This window comes from Callospermophilus lateralis, chromosome 18, assembly GCF_048772815.1.
Source record: "Callospermophilus lateralis isolate mCalLat2 chromosome 18, mCalLat2.hap1, whole genome shotgun sequence".
NCBI classification, from domain to species: Eukaryota; Metazoa; Chordata; class Mammalia; order Rodentia; family Sciuridae; genus Callospermophilus; species Callospermophilus lateralis.
The window spans coordinates 41,966,550-41,987,888 of NC_135322.1; the positions used below are offsets into that span (position 1 = coordinate 41,966,550).

The 21,339-nt window shown below is 43.7% G+C and overlaps 1 long non-coding RNA gene across 1 annotated transcript; it reads left to right on the top strand.

Annotated features, from left to right (window-relative positions):
- The first annotated feature begins 909 nt into the window (after window positions 1-909).
- Window positions 910-21,182, top strand: LOC143384398 (uncharacterized). The gene is made up of 2 exons (XR_013089312.2): window positions 910-1,015; window positions 20,552-21,182. It is a non-coding gene; the product is annotated as an uncharacterized LOC143384398 (long non-coding RNA).
- The last annotated feature ends 157 nt before the right edge of the window (window positions 21,183-21,339 follow it).

A 21,339-nucleotide genomic window follows, 5' to 3' on the forward strand; every position in this document is an offset into this window, starting at 1 on the left:
TTGCTTTTGTGGGTTAAAGTAAACCCCTTCACATAACGTGTAAATGAAAGTACATACTGATTTTTCTTTTGAAGATCTGATGAGAATTTATCGGTTCAGTATAGTTTTATACACTATTATGGTTCATTTTGACATAATTATAAAAGCATGGAATATAACTTGCTCCAATTCAGTCCACCTATTTTGATTTTTCATTGCTGGGCATGGAACTCAGCCTCACACATGCTGAGTAAGTATTCTACCACTGAGCCACACTACCGGCCCCTAATTTTTTTTTTTTTTAATTTTTTTATTGGGGCTGGGGATGTGGCTCAAGTGGTAGCACGCTCACCTGGCATGCGTGCGGCCCGGGTTCAATCCTCAGCACCACATAAAAACAAAGATGTTGTGTCTGCTGAAAACTAATATGTAAATAAAATATTAAAAAAAATTTTATTAGTTATTGATTGACCTTTATTTATTTGTTTATATGTGGTGCTGAGAATCGAACCCAGTGCCTCACACATGCTAGGCAAGTGCTCTACCAATGAGCCACAACCCCAGACCCCTAATTTTTTAATTCTTTAAAAAAATTCTTAAATTATTTTTTAAAATCTAAATTTTTATTTATTTATTTTTTAATTCTTAAAAGAGAAAGACAATATGAGAATTGCAACAGTTCGAGCCATTGATTTCATGAATACAGGGTGGGCCCCAAATTGGAGAGAGCATTTCCTGAAGAGTAATAATCACATCGGTGTGGACATTGACCAGAGGGGTGAGCTGGCCTGGTAAGCAACCCAGAAGGGCTTGAGCGGTTCCCACCTCCTGTTGTTATTTGTCAGAGGCTGGGCAAGATGCCACACGGGATCAGATGGCCACCGCAGGAGGCTGTCTTGACAAACCGATTTATTCAGAGTGGAACAACATTCTCAGGTTGGTTGAGAACACAGAGACCACGTAGCTCAGCTTCTCTACCTTCCAGATGGAAAAAATGCAGGATTTGAATAGGAAGGTGACTTGCTTCAGGTCAAAGGTGAGTTCATGGCACAGGCAGAAGTGGGATCAACCTTCCAGATCCCAGTCTATCATTCTTACTGGGCTGAGCTGCTGGGAAAGCAGTGCAAAGCTTCTGGTTCCACGTTTTGCTTTCCATCTGGGTGAGAAAACAGGAGCATGGTTACTCAAAAAGGGCTTCCCAGAAACCACGGGAAAACAAGGGAAGTTGGCAGGGACACAAATGCTGGAGCTCAGAGACCTGTTTGTGTGCTCAGTGGTGAGTGCGTATTGACCTGCACAGCACAGTTGTGGGTGCCATGTGACGAGTGACGAGTGTGGCCCTTGTCAACAAGCCCATTCCCACTTGCATCTGAGCCTGAAACTACAGAAAGAAAATTCAATGTAAGTAATGATGATAAAGAGAAAAAAGATTATCAGATCTCATAGTTTGGCATTTCCCACATACAATCCACAGGATGATGATGTCACGAGAAAAAAAAAGATCCTATGGTCAAATAATTTTTGGAAACTTTGATTTAATTCAAATCAATGGGTTTCTTTTTTGCAGGGCTTGTCAGATCTTTTGCTAAATGCATGATAGATATTTCTATGGGAGACTTTAAGAAGCGGTTTCCCAGATTTTTGTGTCCATGGAGCCCCTCCCCTCAAGAATAATCTCAGGGGCTGGGATGGTGGCTCAGCGGTAGAACGGTAGAACGCTCACCTCGCACATGCAAGACCCTGGGTTCTATCCTCAGCACCACATGAAAAAAAAATATATAAGTGAAATAAAGGTATTGTTTCCAACTACAACCAAAAAATAAATATTATAAAAGAATAATCTCATGAATCTCGTGTTCCAAAGAATGAGCATTTTTGAATTTAAATTTAAATTTGCTGGGTGTGGAGGCACATGCCTATAATCCTAGTGGCTCTGGAGGCTGAGGCTGGATGATAGAGAGTTCAAAACCAGCCTCAGCAAAAGCAAGGTGCTAAGCAACTCAGTGAGACCCTGTCTAGAAATAAAATACAAAATAGGTCTGGGGGTGTGTCTCAATGGTTGAATGCCCCTGAATTCAATTCCTAGTACAAAAAAAAAATTAAATTTATATTTAATTTTATTATTCAGGGCTGTGGACTGAACTTGGAGTCTTGCGCATGCTAAGCAAGTGCTCTGCCACTGAGCTAAATTCCCAACTCCCATTTAAAAATTTTTAATAAAACTCTTTCAATTTTTAGTTTTACAGGTGAGAATACAAAGGCTCCAAGGAGAACTGGCTTGTCCTAGGTTACACAACAGGGGGTTGGAGGAACCAGGACACAGATGGATTGCTAGAAACTCAAGCACCAAATCCCTTCCTCGTTCCTGCTGAGTTCCTAGTACTTAGCTTTGTGTCTCTAATAGAGTGATTAATAATACAGCGGGTCACAGTGACTGACAAATAACAGCTCAGCGTGTTTTTATGTGCGTTTTTCACATGGTCTTGATTAAAACCCTAAGGGACGGGCACTGTAATTATCCATTTTAGAAAATGGTAAGTCAGGAATTGTGAAAGGTCTGAGATTTTTCTGTACTTAAAACCCTGCCAGTTAGCTTATCACAGTTTTATGTACATACACTGTCAGAAGTCACAGACCCCCTGGGTCAGTGGCACAGAGGATTTTATGAGTCAAAGTGAGACACCAGCCAGGACAGTATCCAGGTCAGTTCTCCAAGCTCCAGTTTCCGTGGGGTGACACGATGTTATGTGCACATGCAGTGGGGGGTGCCTGATGGACGAGGAACCCTGAAATTAGGAAACGGGTGACCTCTCCATGTTCTCCTCTGGAGGAGAGAGATTACTCACTGCCCTGGAATGTCAGCCAATGTCTACCAAGGGAGGGGGAAGAAGGTTTATTTTTACTATGCTGGGACATTCCCAGGGAGGTTCATCTCCAACTCACTCAGGCGAGATTTGTGACCTTTTACTCCCAAGGCTATTTTCTATTCAAACATCTCTTTTGCTCAGAAGATACAGATCATGCAGAAATGTGAGATATCCAGAGAGAATTATTCTCAACAACAATATGGACATGGAGGCTTAATGTACAAACAACTTGATCTTGGGTATATGGAAGTGTTAGGAAAACACATTAATGAATGGGCTTACTGTGGGAGCTGAGCAGGGGATCGATCTAGGTTCCAAGATGTCAGGCTCCAAGGACTCTCCTGAAGGAACCAAGACCCAGATCCTAGCCTTAAGAAAGGTAGGACCTTAAAAATGAACATAGATCCAACAGCACTGCAGGTTTGGTTCAAGAACCGTAGAGCAACACTCAGAAAAGAAAAATGTAATCTTCAGCAAAAGCAAGAGGCTCAACATCAGTGGTTTCCTGAGTCTGGAATCAAGACCAGCCCTTCCCAGAGAAATGTGGACACACCACCCAGATGCCCCAACAGCGCCTGTCTCGTAGCTCCCATTCCAGGAACAGTGGGACACCCTCATTCCAACTCAGCATATGCCCCCCTTTTAAGGTTCACACAGGTCATTCTGGGAGCCACAAAATACTTCATTTAGCTGCTGCAAGACCCTAGTGTATACTGCCTCCATCCAATATCAGAATCTCAAGATTGTTCTCCGAGCCTCACTCCAACTCCTCTTGACTCCTTATATGTGCAAAGAAGACAGAGAAGTTAGACACAGATAACACATGGGTTGTGATGATTTTTAATGCTTTATATACAAGGGATGCTTTCCAACAATAAGGAAGAAATGAGATAAACAACATGGTGAGTTTCAAAAAAACAGAGTGAAAGAGAGAGACAAATGATTACTGGTGGAGCTTATTACTACAACCCCAAAGTGTGGCTTTTTTTTTTTTTTTTCTTTTTGCATACTGGGCAATTTGGAGTTTTTCTTTTCTTTTGGTACTAGGGCTTGATCTCAGGGGTGCTTTGCCACTGAATCTCATTCTCAGCACTTTGTTTCTCTCTCTCTCTCTCTCTCTCTCTTTTTTTTTTTGGTACTGGGGATTGAACTCAGGGGCACTCAACCACTGAGCCACATCCCCAGCCCTATTTCAGATTTTATTTAGAGACAGGGTCTCACTGAGTTACTTAGTGTCTCGCTTTTGCTGAGACTGGTTTTGAACTCACGATCCTCCTGCCTCAGCCTCCCCAGCTGCTGGGGATTACAGGCATGTGCCACAGTGCCTGGCTCATCATCAGCCCTTTCTATTTTTTATTTTGAGACAGGGTCTCCCTAAGTTGCTGAGGCTGGCTTTGAACTTCCTATCCTCCTGCATCCCCTTCCAGAGTTGCTGAGATGACAGGCACATACCACCATGCCTGGCTCCAATTCGTTTTTTATGGTGCTGGGGATTGAACCCAGGACCTTGTGCATGAGGGATAAGCACTCTACCAATTGAGCTATACCCCCAGCCCAATTTGGAATTTTTAATGGGGTTATTGTTGCTCTTCCCCTCCAGGCGCTGGAAATCGAACCCAGTGCCTCCTGCATGTTAAAGCAACTGTTCTTCCCCTGAGCTACCCGCCTTCCTACCTTCCATCCTGAGCAATTTTCTCTAAAGGACCCGTCTCAGAATCAAGGTCCCTCTGAATTCCCCTGTTCCTCTCTTTCCCAGCGCGGGGAGAGACTTTCTCAAAAAGTTTGCCCAAAGTCCAGACCTGCCAAAGAGGAAATGACGACTCTGGTCCTTCCTCTGAGCCCTCTCCAACTCAGCTCCCGTCGCAGGAGGAAAGGTTAATGTCTGCCAGCACACCTGGACACACTGCCACTGTCCTCTATTTTGGCTCCAGAGAGAACCATTTATAAACCATCATCTGTTCTTCAAGCTCAATGGACTTTGTGTCCCAGGCCACTGTATATCACCAATCCCAAGTGAATTCTTCCATTTATTATTTCTTTGAAATGTCTTATTCTTCCCTCTCCTATAGAAAAAGTGGTTTTGTACAATTCTGGATTTTCAGGCTTGTGGGTAATCAGAATCCTGTGATTTCTTGTTTCTTTGGCATGTTAATAAATCTGTATGCCTTCTAAAAAATAACAAATTAATTAATGGATGAGTGACCTAGGCAAAGGCACTTTCTACTGGAGTTGTAGTAATTAGTCTTGGTTAGAAAAGTGATTCACTAACACATTCACATTGCAGTATTAGTCTTAGTCCTGTGTGTGCCAGATGGATTTCTTTCCTATTTTGGCAAAACAGTCAAACTGAGACCCAGGGACATGACCTTTTAAGTCTTGCTAATCTAACACAAGAAACATTGAAGCAACAGGTTTTATTCTTGCCACCTTCAAGAGACTGCTTCTCTCCACAAAACAAGACAAAGGGGGTAATCTTTTGCCAGCATTAAGATTAATTGAATAATGTAAATTCCAGTTCATTTAGTTTTCAAGTTATTGGATTCTTTTTTTTCGATGGAGGCCCTGGGGATTGAACGCAGGGGCACTTGACCACTGGGCCATAACCCCACCCTATTTTGTATTTTATTTAGAGACAGAATCTCACTGAGTTGTTTAGTGCCTCACTTTTGTTGAGGCTGGCTTTGAACTGCCATCTTTCTGTCTCAACCTCCCGAGCCATTGGGATTACAGACATGCACCACTGTGCCCAGCACTTCAACAGATGCTCTTTTGAGGTTAAACAAACCAAGGACACAATTAGGAAGAGGAAGATATTTATTATGCTTGTTTTAGCCTGGAGGATATGTCTTCTCTTTGTTTCGAATACTTTCTGAACATGAAGGTTAGATTGGAGGATGGTTGCCAGCCAGTCCACAAATGACAGGATTGTGGGAAAAGAAAGTTTGCACTTTAATTTTTTAGAGTAGCTTTATTGAGTTATAATTCACACACAATACAATTATCCCAGCTAAAGGGTATAATTTTTTTTGGGGGGGTACTGGGGATTAAACCCAGGGTGCTTAACCACTGAGCAACACCCCCCCAGCCTTTTTTGTATTTTTTATTTAGAGACAGGGTCTCATTGAGTTGCTTAGGGCCTTGCTAAGTTGCTGAGGCTGGCTTTGAACTTGAGATCCTCTTGCTTCAGCCTCCCAAGCCATTGGAATTACAGGTATGAGCCACTGTGCCTGGCAAAGTGTACATGCATATTTTTTAGTTTATTCACCAGTGTACAACTATCACTACAATCAGATTTTGAGCATTTCATCACTCCCAGAGGCAACCTATATTCTTCAGTAGTCACCCTCCATTCCTCTCATCTCTCCTCCCCCTGAAGTTCTAGGCAACCACTAAGCTACTTTATAGATTTGTGTGTTCTGGATTTTACATATATGTGAAATCATATATTGCGTGGTCTTTTGTGATTGCATGTAATCATGAGTCATGGTAGCTCCTGCTCACAAAGCAATCACAAATGTGAAGAAATGTTCAATTGCTCCTAAGTGGCTTAAATCATTTGACCCATGTGACCCTGCCAGACTGTCATTTCCAACCGGGCTTTGCCAAAGTGGATTAATTACAGAACTTGTTGTCTGAATTCTTTCTCTTTCCAATCTTTTAGCAACAAAATACCTTTTTCCTATTGACTGAGGACAAATAGAAAAAGAAAATCCCATGTAAATCCAGCTTGGGTTGGAGGATCACGAGTGTTGGCTTAGATGTTAGTGATTTGCTTTTGAATCTGCTCTCTTAATATAGTCCTCAGAGTCTGAGGTTTCAGCGTCCATGATAATGTCAGAGGGAGTCTTTGCAACTTGCTGAGCATATATCACCTTTCCTTTTACTTTAAATGATTTGATGTTGTCAAAACAAGGACTCATGCCATAGTGGTGTTTGCCTGTAATCCCAGAGACTTGGGAGGTTCAGGCAGGAGGATTGCAAGTTTGAGGCCAGTCTCAGGCCATAAGCGACTTAGTAAGTGTAAGTGCATGGCACACAAATGATGGAGGAAGGAGACGGAAACCTCGGATCAGCAAGCTTTCCTTTATTTTGCAGCAAAGTCAATCATCAGGCACAGGAGGGCTCATTTTATGGGTACGAAGATGACCCCCCCAGGTTACAGAAAATCTGGGTTTTTACAAAGAGGGCGGATTAATCACTGGAAACTGTAGGCGTGCAGTTTGGACAGTTAGGGACCAACTTGTGCAGGCTAAAATTGTAACTCAGGAAGTTAGTTGTAAAAAGTTTGAAACTCCTTGTCAGTGGGAAAAGCTCACAACTCAGTGTTCACTGCTTATCTTCCTTCCTCTGGGACTCACTGTTACCGAGAGCTTCACTGTTTGCTTTTCTCCTTCCAGGACTCATCTGCAATGGGAAAGGGTAAAAGTCCAGGGCCCAGTGTTTCAGTATTCGCCTCCTCCCTTCAGGACCCGCTGGGATTGGGAAGGAGTAAATGTTTGGTTTTGGAGATGCTGGGCATGAACCTGGGAAAGGATGAAAGTTTGCGTTTTCCGTCAGGGTCCAGTGTTACTGGGAAAGGATGTACCGGGAGAGGCTTAATGTGTGGCTAATTTCCCTCCCTCTTCCCAAGTCACACTGTCCCTCTGTTTTTCCTGGGGAGCTGTCTTGTAGGAATATTATTTTTCATATCCCTTCAGCAAGACCCTGTCTCCAAAGAAAAAAATGAAAAGGGCTGGGGGTATAGTTAGTGGCCATGTGGAAGAGAGCTAAGATGCCCTTAGTGATACAGTGGCCCTGGGGTCAATCCACAGAACCTCCCCCCATCAACAGCAAAAACCAGAAAACAAACAAACAAACAACAATAAAACAAAACAAGGGGGAGGGTCACGCTGCGTATGCAGCAAAACGCCCTGCGGCCAGAGTCTGCGCTGCTCGCTGGGAAACGACAGTAAGATAACAATGCAAAGATACAGCGCTACGGATTCTGCAGGCTCCTGCCAGCTGTGCAAATACTGTACTCAGAGCTGAATTCTGGGCTTGAGACGGGGAAGGAAGCCATCCAATTCGGTTCTCCACATCGGTCAGACCACAGAGGAAGCCAGCGGCCACCATCTTGGAGAGCTGACGTCATCATCTCTGTTTTTTTTTTTTTTGACTGATCACAGCTCTTTCAGCTATAGATCAGCGGGGAAAACTTAAGGGCCCCTCCCAGCTCTCCTGTGAGCGCAATAGCCAGACCGAGGGCGGCACGGGAGCTGGCGGCAGCTGCGGCTGCGGCGAGGGAGCCGGCGGCAGCCGGGGCAGCGGCACGGGAGCCGGCCGGAACCGGCGGGAGCCGCAGCAGCGGCGCGGGAGCCGGTGGGAGCCGCGGCGGCGCTGGCACAGGAGCCGGCAGGAACCGTGCGGCGCGGGACTCCCAGCTACCGCTCCCACCAGTGCTGACAACTGAGGTCTCTTACACCGACTCGCCTTGGCGTGGGACTCACGGTTACCGCTCCCACTAGTGCTGACAACTGAGGTCTCTTGCATCAGATACGGGGGCGTGGCTACCAGAAGGTAAGCAAATTTGCTGGGGGTTCTCAGCCCCAAGCTCTACAAACTTAGGGCCTGAGGGAGGCAAACAAGGAGAGTGTGCCCAGGCACTAATGAAACAGCTGCTCCACGCATGTGCAAGGTAGGCGGAACTGTGACCACCGACAAAACAGGCCCAGTGGACTGCCAGACACATCGCTCAGATTGGGGGAGGGGCAGAGCCGCCAGGCGCCTGCAAGTTACGCAGACCTGCGAATCACCAGCAGATCAGGCCCAGCAACCGCGGAGCGGCAGAGCCACCCCCGGGCCTACAAGGTAGGGGCACTTGCCACCCACCGGCAGGTCAGGCCCAACAATCTGCGGAGGGGCACAGCTGCCCCACGAGCCTGCTAGGTAGGTAGAACCCTGACCACCGACAGAGCAGGCCCAGAGGCCAGCCAGACACATCGCCCCGCCCCGGTTGGGGGAGGGGCAGAGCTGCCGGGCGCCTGCAAGTTAGGCAGACCTGCGAATCACCAGCTGATCAGACCCAGCATCCGCGGAGCGGCAGAGCCACCCCCGGGCCTGCAAGGTAGGGGCACTTGCCACCCACCGGCAGGTCAGGCCCAACAAACTGTGGAGGGGCACAGCCGCCCCACGAGCCTGCTAGGTAGGCAGAACCCTGACCACCGACAGAACAGGCCCAGAGGCCGGCCAGACACATCGCCCCGCCCCGGTTGGGGGAGGGGCAGAGCCGCCGGGCGCCTGCAAGTTAGGCAGACCTGCGAATCACCAGCAGATCAGGCCCAGCAACCGCGGAGCGGCAGAGCCACCCCTGGGCCTGCAAGATAGGCGCACTTGCCACCCACCGGCAGGTCAGGCCCAACAAACTGCGGAGAGGCACAGCTGCACCACGAGTCTGCTAGGTAGGCAGAACCCTGACTACCGACAGAACAGGCCCAGAGGCCGGCCAGACACATCGCCCTGCCCCAGTTGGGGGAGGGGCAGAGCCGCCGGGAGCCTGCAAGTTACACAGACCTGCGACTCACCAACAGATCAGGCCCAGCAACCGCGGAGCGGCAGAGCCACCCCCGGGCCTGCAAGGTAGGCGCACTTGCCACACACCAGCAGGTCAGGCCCAACAAACTGCGGAGGGGCACAGCTGCCCCACGAGTCTGCTAGGTAGGCAGTACCCTGACCACCAACAGAACAGGCTCAGAGGACGGCCAGACACATCGCCCCGCCCTGGTTGGGGGAGGGGCAGAGCCGCCAGGCGCCTGCAAGGTAGGCAAACCTGCGTCTCACCAGCATATCAGGCCCAGCAACCCGCGGAGCGGCAGAGCCAGCCCCGGGCCTGCAAGGTAGGCGCACTTGCCACCCACCGGCAGGTTAGGCCCAGCAACTCTCGGAGGGACACAGCTGCTCCACGCACGTGCAAGGTAGGCGGAACCGTGACCACTGACAAAACAGGCCCAGTGGCCCGCCAGATACATCGCCCCGGTTGGGGGAGGGGCAGAGCCGCCACCAGCGCCTTTTAGGTAGACAGACCTGCAACCGACAGAACAGGCCTAGTGGCCAGTGGAGGGGCAAAGCCGCTGCTCACGCCTGCAAGGTAGGCGGACCTGTGACCACCGAAAGATCAGGCACATCGAAAGTACAGGCACAGCGGCCTCCCGGCGTGGTAGGCACATTGCCTCAATTGGAGGAGGGGCAGAACCACCGCCAAAGCCTGCGAGGGAGACTTTGCAGCTATACAAGAGCAATATAAATATATAGGGGGAAAAATCAATAACACAACAGTTTCACCAAGCAGAAAGAAACGCGATCAATATGAAAAGACAAGGAAAGAAAGGACCACAAGCAATGCAGGTCAACTCAACTTTAGAAGAGGTAATATCTGCAGCAGATGGAATGTCAGATAAAGAATTCAGGATATACATGCTTCAGATGATCTGGAGTCTCAAGGAAGACATTAGACAGCAAAATCAGACAATGAAAGACCACTTCGACCACTTTGACAATAAATTACATAAACAAATCCAAGAAGCAAAAGATCAATTATACAGGGAGATAGAGGTTATAAAAAACAAACAAACAGAAATCCTGGAAATGCAGGAAACAATAAACCAACTTAAAAACTCAATTGAGAATACTACCAGCAGAGTAGAACACTTAGAAGATAGAACATCAGACAATGAAGACAAAGTATTTCAACTGGAGAAGAACATAGACAGCTCAGCAAAGCTGTTAAGAAACCATGAGCAGAACATTCAAGAAATATGGGATAACATAAAGAGACCAAACTTAAGAGTCATTGGGATACAGGAAGGTACCGAGGTCCAAACCAAAGGAATGAGCAATCTATTCAACAAAATAATACGAGAAAACTTCCCAGACTTGAAGAACGAGACAGAATCCCAAATCCTAGAAGCCTACAGGACGCCGAATGTGCAAAATCATAAGAGATCCACACCTAGACACATTATAATGAAGATGCCCAACATACAGAATAAGGAGAGAATTTTAAAAGCTACAAGGGAAAGGAAGCAGATTACATTTAGGGGTAAACCAATCAGGATAACAGCTGATCTTTCAACACAGACTCTCAAAGCTAGAAGATCCTGGAATAACATATTTCAAACACTGAAAGAAAATGGGTTCCAACCAAGAATCGTGTATCCCGTGAAATTAAGCTTCAGGATGGAAGATGAAATTAAAACCTTCCATGATAAACAAAAGTTAAAAGAATTTGCAGCTAGAAAACCATCTCTTCAAAACATCCTCGGCAAAATATTACAGGAAGAGGAAATGGAAAATATCAATGAAAACCAACAGCGGGAGGTAGTACAGTAAAGGGGGGGGAATAATCAAAGAGGAAAACAAACCATGTTTAGTAACATAAATAAACAAATATGGCTGGAAGAACAACCCATATCTCAATAATAACCCTAAATGTTAATGGCTTAAACTCACCAATTAAGAGACACAGGCTAGTAGAATGGATCACAAAACAAGACCCAACAATATGCTGCCTTCAGGAGACGCATTTGATAGGAAAAGACATACATAGACTGAAGGTGAAAGGTTGGGAAAAATCATATCACTCATATGGACTTCGGAAACAAGCAGGAGTGTCCATACTCATATCAAATAAAATAGATTTCAAGCCAAAGTTAATCAAAAGGGATGAAGAGGGACACTACATACTTCTCAAGGGAACCATACACCAACAAGACATAACAATCATAAATATATATGCCCCAAACAATGGTGCAGCTATGTTCATCAAACAAACTCTTCTCAAGTTCAAGAGTCTAATAGACCACCATACAATAATCATGGGAGACTTCAACACACCTCTCTCACCACTGGACAGATCTTCCAAACAAAAGTTGAATAAGGAAACTATAGAGCTCAATAACACAATTAATAACCTAGACTTAATTGACATATATAGAATATACCACCCAACATCAAGCAGTTACACTTTTTTCTCAGCAGCACATGGATCCTTCTCAAAAATAGATCATATATTATGTCACAGGGCAACTCTTAGACAATATAAAGGAGTAGAGATAATACCATGCATCTTATCTGACCATAATGGAATGAAATTGAAAATTAACGATAAAAGAAGTAAGGAAAAATCATGCATCACTTGGAGAATGAACAATAGGTTACTGAATGATCAATGGGTTATAGAAGACATCAAGGAGGAAATTAAAAAATTCTTAGAGATAAATGAAAACACAGACACAACATATCGGAATCTATGGGACACATTGAAAGCAGTTCTAAGAGGAAAATTTATTGCTTGGAGTTCATTCCTTAGAAAAAGAAAAAACCAACAAATAAATGATCTAATACTTCAACTCAAAATCCTAGAAAAAGAAGAGCAAAACAACAGCAAAAGAAGTAGAAGACAAGAAATAATTAAAATCAGAGCTGAAATTAATGAAATCGAAACGAAAGAAACAATTGAAAAAATTGACAAAACTAAAAGTTGGTTCTTTGAAAAAATAAATAAAATCGACAGACCCTTAGCCACGCTAATGAAGAGAAGAAGAGAGAGAACTCAAATTACCAGCATACGGGATGAAAAAGGCAATATCACAACAGACACTTCAGAAATACAGAAGATTATCAGAAACTATTTTGAATCCTTATACGCCAATAAAATAGAAGATAGTGAAGGCATCGATAAATTTCTTAAGTCATATGATTTGCCCAGATTGAGTCAGGAGGATATTGACAACCTAAACAGACCAATATCAATTGAGGAAATAGAAGATACCATCAAAAGACTACCAACTAAGAAAAGCCCAGGACCGGATGGGTATACAGCAGAGTTTTACAAAACCTTTAAAGAGGAACTAATACCAATACTTTTCAAGCTATTTCAGGAAATAGAAAAAGAGGGAGAACTTCCAAATTCATTCTATGAGGCCAACATCACCCTGATTCCTAAACCAGACAAAGACACTTCAAAGAAAGAAAACTACAGACCAATATCTCTAATGAACCTAGATGCAAAAATCCTCAATAAACTTCTGGCGAACCGGATACAAAAACATATCAAAAAAATTGTGCACCATGATCAGGTAGGATTTATCCCTGGGATGCAAGGCTGGTTCAATATACGGAAATCAATAAATGTTATTCACCACATCAATAGGCTTAAAAATAAGAACCATATGATCATCTCGATAGATGCGGAAAAAGCATTCGACAAAGTACAGCATCCCTTTATGTTCAAAACTCTAGAAAAAATAGGGATAACAGGAACATACCTCAATATTGTAAAAGCAATCTATGCCAAGCCTCAGGCTAGCATCATTCTGAATGGAGAAAAACTGAAGGCATTCCCTCTAAAATCTGGAACAAGACAGGGATGCCCTCTCTCACCACTTCTGTTCAACATAGTTCTCGAATCACTGGCCAGAGCAATTAGACAGACGAAAGAAATTAAAGGCATAAAAATAGGAAAAGAAGAACTCAAATTATCACTATTTGCAGATGACATGATTCTATACCTAGCAGACCCAAAAGGGTCTACAAAGAAACTATTAGAGCTAATAAATGAATTCAGCAAAGTGGCAGGCTATAAAATCAACACGCATAAATCAAAGGCATTCCTGTATATCAGCGACAAATCCTCTGAAATGGAAATGAGGACAACCACCCCATTCACAATATCCTCAAAAAAAATAAAATACTTGGGAATCAACCTAACAAAAGAGGTGAAAGACTTATACAATGAAAACTACAGAACCCTAAAGAGAGAAATAGAAGAAGATCTTAGAAGATGGAAAAATATACCCTGTTCATGGATAGGTAGAAGTAACATCATCAAAATGGCGATATTACCAAAAGTTCTCTATAGGTTTAATGCAATGCCAATCAAAATCCCAACGGCATTTCTTGTAGAAATAGAGAAAGCAATCATGAAATTCATATGGAAAAATAAAAGACCCAGAATAGCAAAAACAATGCTAAGCAGGAAGTGTGAATCAGGCGGTATAGCTATACCAGACTTCAAACTATACTACAGAGCAATAGTAACAAAAACAGCATGGTACTGGTACCAAAACAGGCGGGTGGACCAATGGTACAGAATAGAGGACACAGAAACCAATCCACAAAACTATAACTATCTTATATTCGATAAAGGGGCTAAAAGCATGCAATGGAAGAAGGATAGCATCTTCAACAAATGGTGTTGGGAAAACTGGAAATCCATTTGCAACAAAATGAAACTGAATCCCTTTCTCTCGCCATGCACAAAAGTTAACTCAAAGTGGATCAAGGAACTTGATATCAAATCAGAGACATGGCGTCTGATAGAAGAAAAAGTTGGCTATGATCTACATACTGTGGGGTCGGGCTCCAAATTCCTCAATAGGACACCCATAGCACAACAGTTAATAACTAGAATCAACAAATGGGACTTACTCAAACTAAAAAGTTTTTTCTCAGCAAAAGAAACAATAAGAGAGGTAAATAGGGAGCCTACGTCCTGGGAACAAATCTTTACTCCTCACACTTCAGACAGAGCCCTAATATCCAGAATATACAAAGAACTAAAAAAATTAGACAATGAGATAACGAATAACCCAATCAACAAATGGGCCAAGGACCTGAACAGAAATTTCTCAGAGGAGGACATACAATCAATCAACAAGTATATGAAAAAATGCTCACCATCTCTAGAAGTCAGAGAAATGCAAATCAAAACCACCCTAAGATACCATCTCACTCCAGTAAGATTGGCAGCCATTAGGAAGTCAAACAGCAACAAGTGCTGGCGAGGATGTGGGGAAAAGGGTACTCTTGTACATTGCTGGTGGGACTGCAAATTGGTGCGGCCAATTTGGAAAGCAGTATGGAGATTTCTTGGAAAGCTCGGAATGGAACCACCTTTTGATCCAACTATTCCCCTACTCGGTCTATTCCCTAAAGACCTAAAAAGAACACACTATAGGGACACTGCCACATCCATGTTCATAGCAGCACAATTCACAATAGCAAGACTGTGGAACCAACCTAGATGCCCTTCAATAGACGAATGGATAAAAAAAATGTGGCATTTATACACAATGGAGTATTACTCTGCATTAAGAAATGACAAAATCATAGAATTTGGAGGGAAATGCATGGCATTAGAGCAGATTATGCTAAGTGAAGCTAGCCAATCCCTTAAAAACAAATGCCAAATGTCTTCTTTGATATAAGGAGAGTAGCTAAGAACAGAGTAGGGACAAAGAGCATGAGAAGAAGATTAACATTAAACAGGGATGAGAGGTGGGAGGGAAAGGGAGAGAGAAGGGAAATTGCATGTAAATGGAAGGAGACCCTCAGGGGTATAAAAAATTACATACAAGAGGAAGTGAGGGGAAAGGAGGAAAAATATAAGGGGGAGAAATGAATTACAGTAGAGGGGGTAGAGAGAGAAGAGGGGAGGGGAGGGGGGAGGGGGGATAGTAGAGGATAGGAAAGGCAGCAGAATACAACAGACACCAGAATGGCAACATGTAAATCAATGGTTGTGCACCTGATGTGATTCTGCAATCTGTATATGGGGTAAAAATGGGAGCGCATATCCCACTTGAATAAAAGTGTGAAATATGATATATCAAGAACTATGTAATGTTTTGAACAACCTACAATAAAAATTAATTAAAAACAAAAACAAAAACAAAAACAAAACAAGGACTCAATATTCATACAGATGTGGGCACACAAGTCATGGAGCAGAGACTGTGCAGGTGATTGAAGTTTGGGTCAAATTCATAGGAACAATAGCTTGAATGCTACTTTAGAACGTGTCTGTGAAATCGCATTTCAGATCCACAAGGAAAATTTTGATCGCCTAACTTCCCCGGTTAGAACTTTCTTCTTTTTTTTTTTTTTTTTTTTTAAAGAGAGAATGAGAGAGGGAGAGAGAGAGAGAGAGAGAAGAGAGAGAGAGAGAGAGAGGGAATTTTAATATTTATTTTTTAGTTATCGGCGGACACAACATCTTTGTTTGTATGTGGTGCTGAGGATCGAACCCAGGCCGCACGCATGCCAGGTGAGCGCACCACCGCTTGAGCCACATCCCCAGCCCAGAACTTTCTTCTTGGTGAAGTACATTGACCATATTTATTACATAATCACTCAGGATCTTGTCTTTGTTGGGAAACAGTCAGTACTTGATCATTACCTCATTACCTAGGCAGCCAAATGCATTTGGGGGCAGTACTAGATGTGACCATGCTCTCCTGATGTTCTACTTTCCCCCAGATTTTGTCCCTGATCCTTTGATGCCGATCCCCATGGTCTTCTTGGAGGTCCCCTCCATCCCACTTTTAGGCTCTCCTCAACAAAACCCTGTTCATCTTTTAGGACTGAGTTCAAGCTCTACTCTTCTCTGGAGTCTTCCCCAAATCCCTCTGATTTGGGTTTTCTCAGTGAGAAAACACACCATAATATTTTGCAGCTCCTTCCATCGAAAGGAAGAGGTAATTTCCTTATTCTGTGGATCTGGATAGACCTTATCACTTATTTGAATCACTCCAATGTGGCAGAAATGATGCTAGCCAAGTCCCAGGGCCTGGGCCCTACGTGCCTGCAAATGTCCTCCTTTGCCTTCTTGGAAATCTGCCCTGACTTGAGCCCACCATGGAAAGCTCTGTCCAGCCTTCCAGAGAGGGAATGGCCATGTGGAAGAGAGCCAAGGTGCCCCAGCTGATGCCACACCAACTGCCAAACATGCCAGGCCACCAGGAGACTCCATCCCAGTCAAGCTCTCAGAAGACCCCAGCCCCACGAATGTGCCCAGGCAAGCGGGGGGACACTCCCGTGTGAACTCAGCCCAAACACAGAATCATGAGCAAATCACCGGTTGTGGTTTTAAGTAACAAAATATGGGGGTGACTTTTTATGCAGCAGTAGATAACTAATAACAACAGCTTATTTTTATTAGTGTTTGTGAAGGTCATGCGTCTAAAGGAGATCATGGGAAACTGTTTAGGAAGGAAAAGTTCTCAGAGGAGATATCATCTTTCCCCTGCCTTCTTTATTCAGTTAACTCCTATTCACTATTGAGGTCTCAAATGAGATAACCTTATTTCAGAAAGTCCCTGACTACCCAGAGATTCCGTCACTCACGCATTACAGTATATTTTAAACTTTATAATGTAAATTAAATGTAATTTCCTAGTTTCCCTGGTCGGTTTTCCCTGTGAAGTCCTGAGCAGGCCCAGACAGAGCCCATCATAAGCTGCAGTCATTGAACACTCAGAATCTGGCACAGCCTGTCACATCTATGGAAGAGTTTTTCTGCTTGTGGATCGGGAAGTCTGGACAGAGCTTTACAGGTCATCGAAGATTCATTGATGTTCTCCACCTATTCCATTGTGGGTCAGTGCTGGTGGGACAAAGCTTTTCCTTATAGTGCAATAAACTACCTGTGTACTAAGGCTATTTTTTGTTCCTAAGGCTACATCTGACTACTAGAGCTAGACAGAAAAAAATCCCCTGCAGGTTCTTGATCTCCTTTAATCACCTCTCTTTCAGCCCATGGCATGAATCACAACTGAAGACTCTGGGCGTATCTGACCTTGAATCCTGGGTCATCCTGACCTCTCTTCTCTGGTTGACAAAACCCAGATGCATAAGCAGAAAATATATCTTAAAATGTCATAATAAGAATCTAGCACCATCAGGGGAGCGGGGTGAGATGATCACTTCCATCCTTTAAAACTTTGTTTTTATTAATGCAAATTAAGCACATCCAAATTTGTTGATTATAACAGCCCTGTGGCCATCAGTAACATACATGAAGAAAGAATTCTGGGTCAGACTTCTTTGAAACTAAGAATGCACAATTCATTTTATTGATTAATCCTTTTAAGAACAAATAAGCTACTTTCATGTCACTTTAAAAAATGTAGGTGGTGCGAGGCATTTGAAATGCTGTTGGGATGATGGTAATCTGGCTTCATGGGCAGAATGTGTGAGACTTCATGTTGCCTAGAATTTCACTCCATTCTGTTTAACCAGGGCTTGTCTTTTGTGGGAAATTTTCTACACAATTAGACTGGATCCTATTTGTAGAAGGAAAACAATTGCAATTGAATTCAGAGAACTGAATAGTCTCGTTTTTTCAGTATTATAGGAAATGCTGAGACAAAGAATAGGTGTAGAATTAATGAAATTTGTACTAAAGTGTCTTTTCTACCACTAGTAGTTGTATGAGAATGGAGAAGTGACTAAACTGCATGAAGAAGTGAGGAAAGGAGTCAATTTCCCACGCAGCTCCTGGCCCCTCCAGCACCTGCTCTGTCCTCTTAGTAGTTTCCTCCAGGTCCTGGATGTGTGGGGTACAACCCTGCATTGCAGTGGACCGTGGGTAGATCCTGCCACGCAACCTGTAATTTAATGAGCAACATTCCCAGTGACTTGTATTTAACGTAGGAAATAAGGAACAAAGGCAAGATCTCTCTGAATCTTCAGAGCTGGTAGTGCAGGGGTCTTGTGTAAGGTGGGGTTTAAAAGAGCCACATCTGGAACTGGGGTAGCTCAGCAGGAGAGCTCTTGCCTAGCATGCAAGAGGTCCTGGATTGAACGCGACACACACACACACACACACACACACACACACGTGCGATACCTATATGTAGGTAACAGGGTCTCTCAGTGATGAAGGGAGAAGCGTGTGTACTTCTGGAGGGTGCAAAGGGCTGGCGTTCATCGGAAGATGCTCTTGGAATCAGCCCCTTATTCTCAACTTGTTTGTCCCGCCGTGGCTGATTGTAGCATCCGTGGACCGATGCTGCCATCTGGTGGTGAAAGTCTCAGAATGCTCGCGGTAAGACGCTGCAAGACCCATGAGCAGGCTTCCTGGGTTCTCAACAGGCTGGATTCTGCTTTTGGAAGAGAATTAAGCGATTTTATAAAAAAGTAATTATAATGTTTTATAAATTGGAACAAAGATAGATGTATGATGGAGTGAAATGTATGCTAGATTTATTTATTTAGCAGGGCTGGGGATTGCATCCAGGTCTTCGTACAAACCAGGTGAGCCCTCCACCTCTGAGCTACAACCCCGGTCTCATTACTTTTAGGGTTTTTAAATTTTTCTTCTTTTGTCATCTCTCAGAATGCCAAGTCACTTAATGCTGTCTATCCAAATCCCTGATAAACCTGTTCACTAGGCTTTGCAATGTGCCTACTTAAGAAAATAAAATCCCATACCTTTATAATACAGACTTGTATACATACTAAACCAACAAAATCACAAGATCAACTTTTATTTTTTTTTTTAAATTTATTTTTTAGAAGCAGTTGAACACAACATCTTTATTTTATTTATTTAATTTTATGTGGTGCTGAGGATAGAACCCAGGGCCTCACATGTGCTAGAGGAGCACTCTACTCTACAGGCTTTGAGTTATGCTCTACAGCCCCACAAGATAAGCTTTCCTATTTACTTTCTCCCCCTCCCCCACCCTCCCCTCCCCCTCCCCCTCCCCCTCCTCCTCTTCCCCCTCCCCCTCCTCCTCCTCCTCCTCCTCCCAGGGCTAGGGCTCATTGCAGGCTAGGCAAGTCCTCTACCACTAAGCAACGACCCCAATCCAGAACAAAATTATTTTCTGTTTTGAGACCATATCTTAAAATGTTGGTGCAAACTGTGGCCTCCTAAGAATCATTTTGCATAGTGTTCCCTAAGCTTGTTTTATAGCAGCTGTGGCTAATTCTGTATGCATACTATCTGCAGCATAACTCTTTGCATGTTATGATTTGGGGGTTTGCTGAGGTAGCAGGTGGACATCCTGGAGGAAACATGGAGTTTAGAGGGTTAATTCTACAGACTGAGCTATGTGCTCTCTGCCTTTGAAGCAGTTCACAAGAGGCCATTCCAACTCCCCGGTGGCTTAGGAAGATAACGGTTATGTTACAACTCTTGACTAACAAGCTTGTGGTTTTTAGCATTGTTCTTCCTTCTTAGAGTTTAGGAATATCTGTCCAAAAACTCCTCCATTGATAACAAAAACAATAACAAACAGACAAAACAAAACAAAAATAAACAAGTTACCTGATCCAGGCTGGACCTGGTTGAAAGAGGGCCTTTGTGATCTTTACACAAATCAAAATAACCAAGAGCTGCCTTTATGTAGAAACTTGGGCAGTAGAGTCTTAAAAATTGGATACCATCCTACTGTCAGTTGGAAGTTAAGAGGTAGTGCTTGCGTGGAATTCTCCAGAAACCTTCTCTCCCATCCCAATAAAACTGAGCTCACAAAGAAGTGAACACCCTTGAGGGTGTACCCCTGCCCCTTCTTTTTCTTCTAATAAACTTTGCTATACTTTTACTAAGTCTCGCACCTGCTTGAAATCCCCTTATGTGAAGGTACAGGAGCTGAGAACACAATGCAAACTCAAGTGAGATCCTGTCTCAGGTGAGATCTGTCTTTCTCAGGTACCATCTTATCTTCATCATCATCTGGTGCTGTGACTCGGTCTGATAAATGATAAGGCAATCATCAAGTTTCCGCTTGAACTTTTTTATGTTTCTGACTCACAAGATTTTTTTTTTTGCCTCCTCCCCCTTACCTTTTTCTTATTGCCAAACTCAACTTCTTTTCCTCCAGTCTCTGCTCCTCAAAGAAATTGCCTCTCTTTCTTTTTCTTTCCCCTGTGATCTTTTGAAGGCACAAGTGGAATGGAGTCGACAGCACTGGATCCTTGGGGATGCTTCAGGTCCTGATACAACACTCCTGGGGAAATGGAGACTCCTGTTTCTGGGTTGCGTGGTTCTTCATGAAACCAGGGATGATGCCTGTTTCCGGATTGAACGAGGATCCTGCACTGGACTAGGATCACACTGTCCAAGATCTCATGATATCATTTGAAAGCCAAGAGATGCCTTGCCAAAGCATGGACTTGTCTTCCTTTTCTTTTTTTCCCTCGGGAAATGAAGGCTAGATGATATGCTTGGTTTTTCTTTTATACTGAAGTTATACGGTTAATTGCAAAAGCAGTTTACTGTAGCTTCTGCTCTTCTGTTTATTTTATTTTCCCCTCTTTCTCTTTCTCCTACTGTGGACACCACGATCATTTATTATTCAGGATTGCTTATCTTGACCAGGGCTTAGCTGGAATGTACACATCTGTGCATTAACTCCCACACTGTCTCAGACCAAAGAGAACAAAGTGTCTTTTAAAATTCAAGCTGCTCCAAGACTTAAACCAGTGATCTTAATTTGTTTCATTATGCTGCAAAGTATAATTTGGATCCCTTTCTCTCTGTTTTCTCTCTCTTAACAAAGGTCTTCTAAAACATTTTCTCCTGTTGTTTACTTCCTTATTCTCTGAGGAGCTAATGATTGAATTCTAGGGCTTTTCATCTTATCCCCTTTCTGATAAAAAAAGGGGGAGTCAGAGTGTCCTTGGTGGACCCCTGTGGCACAGATACTCATAGTAAAAACTTGAGCTAAAG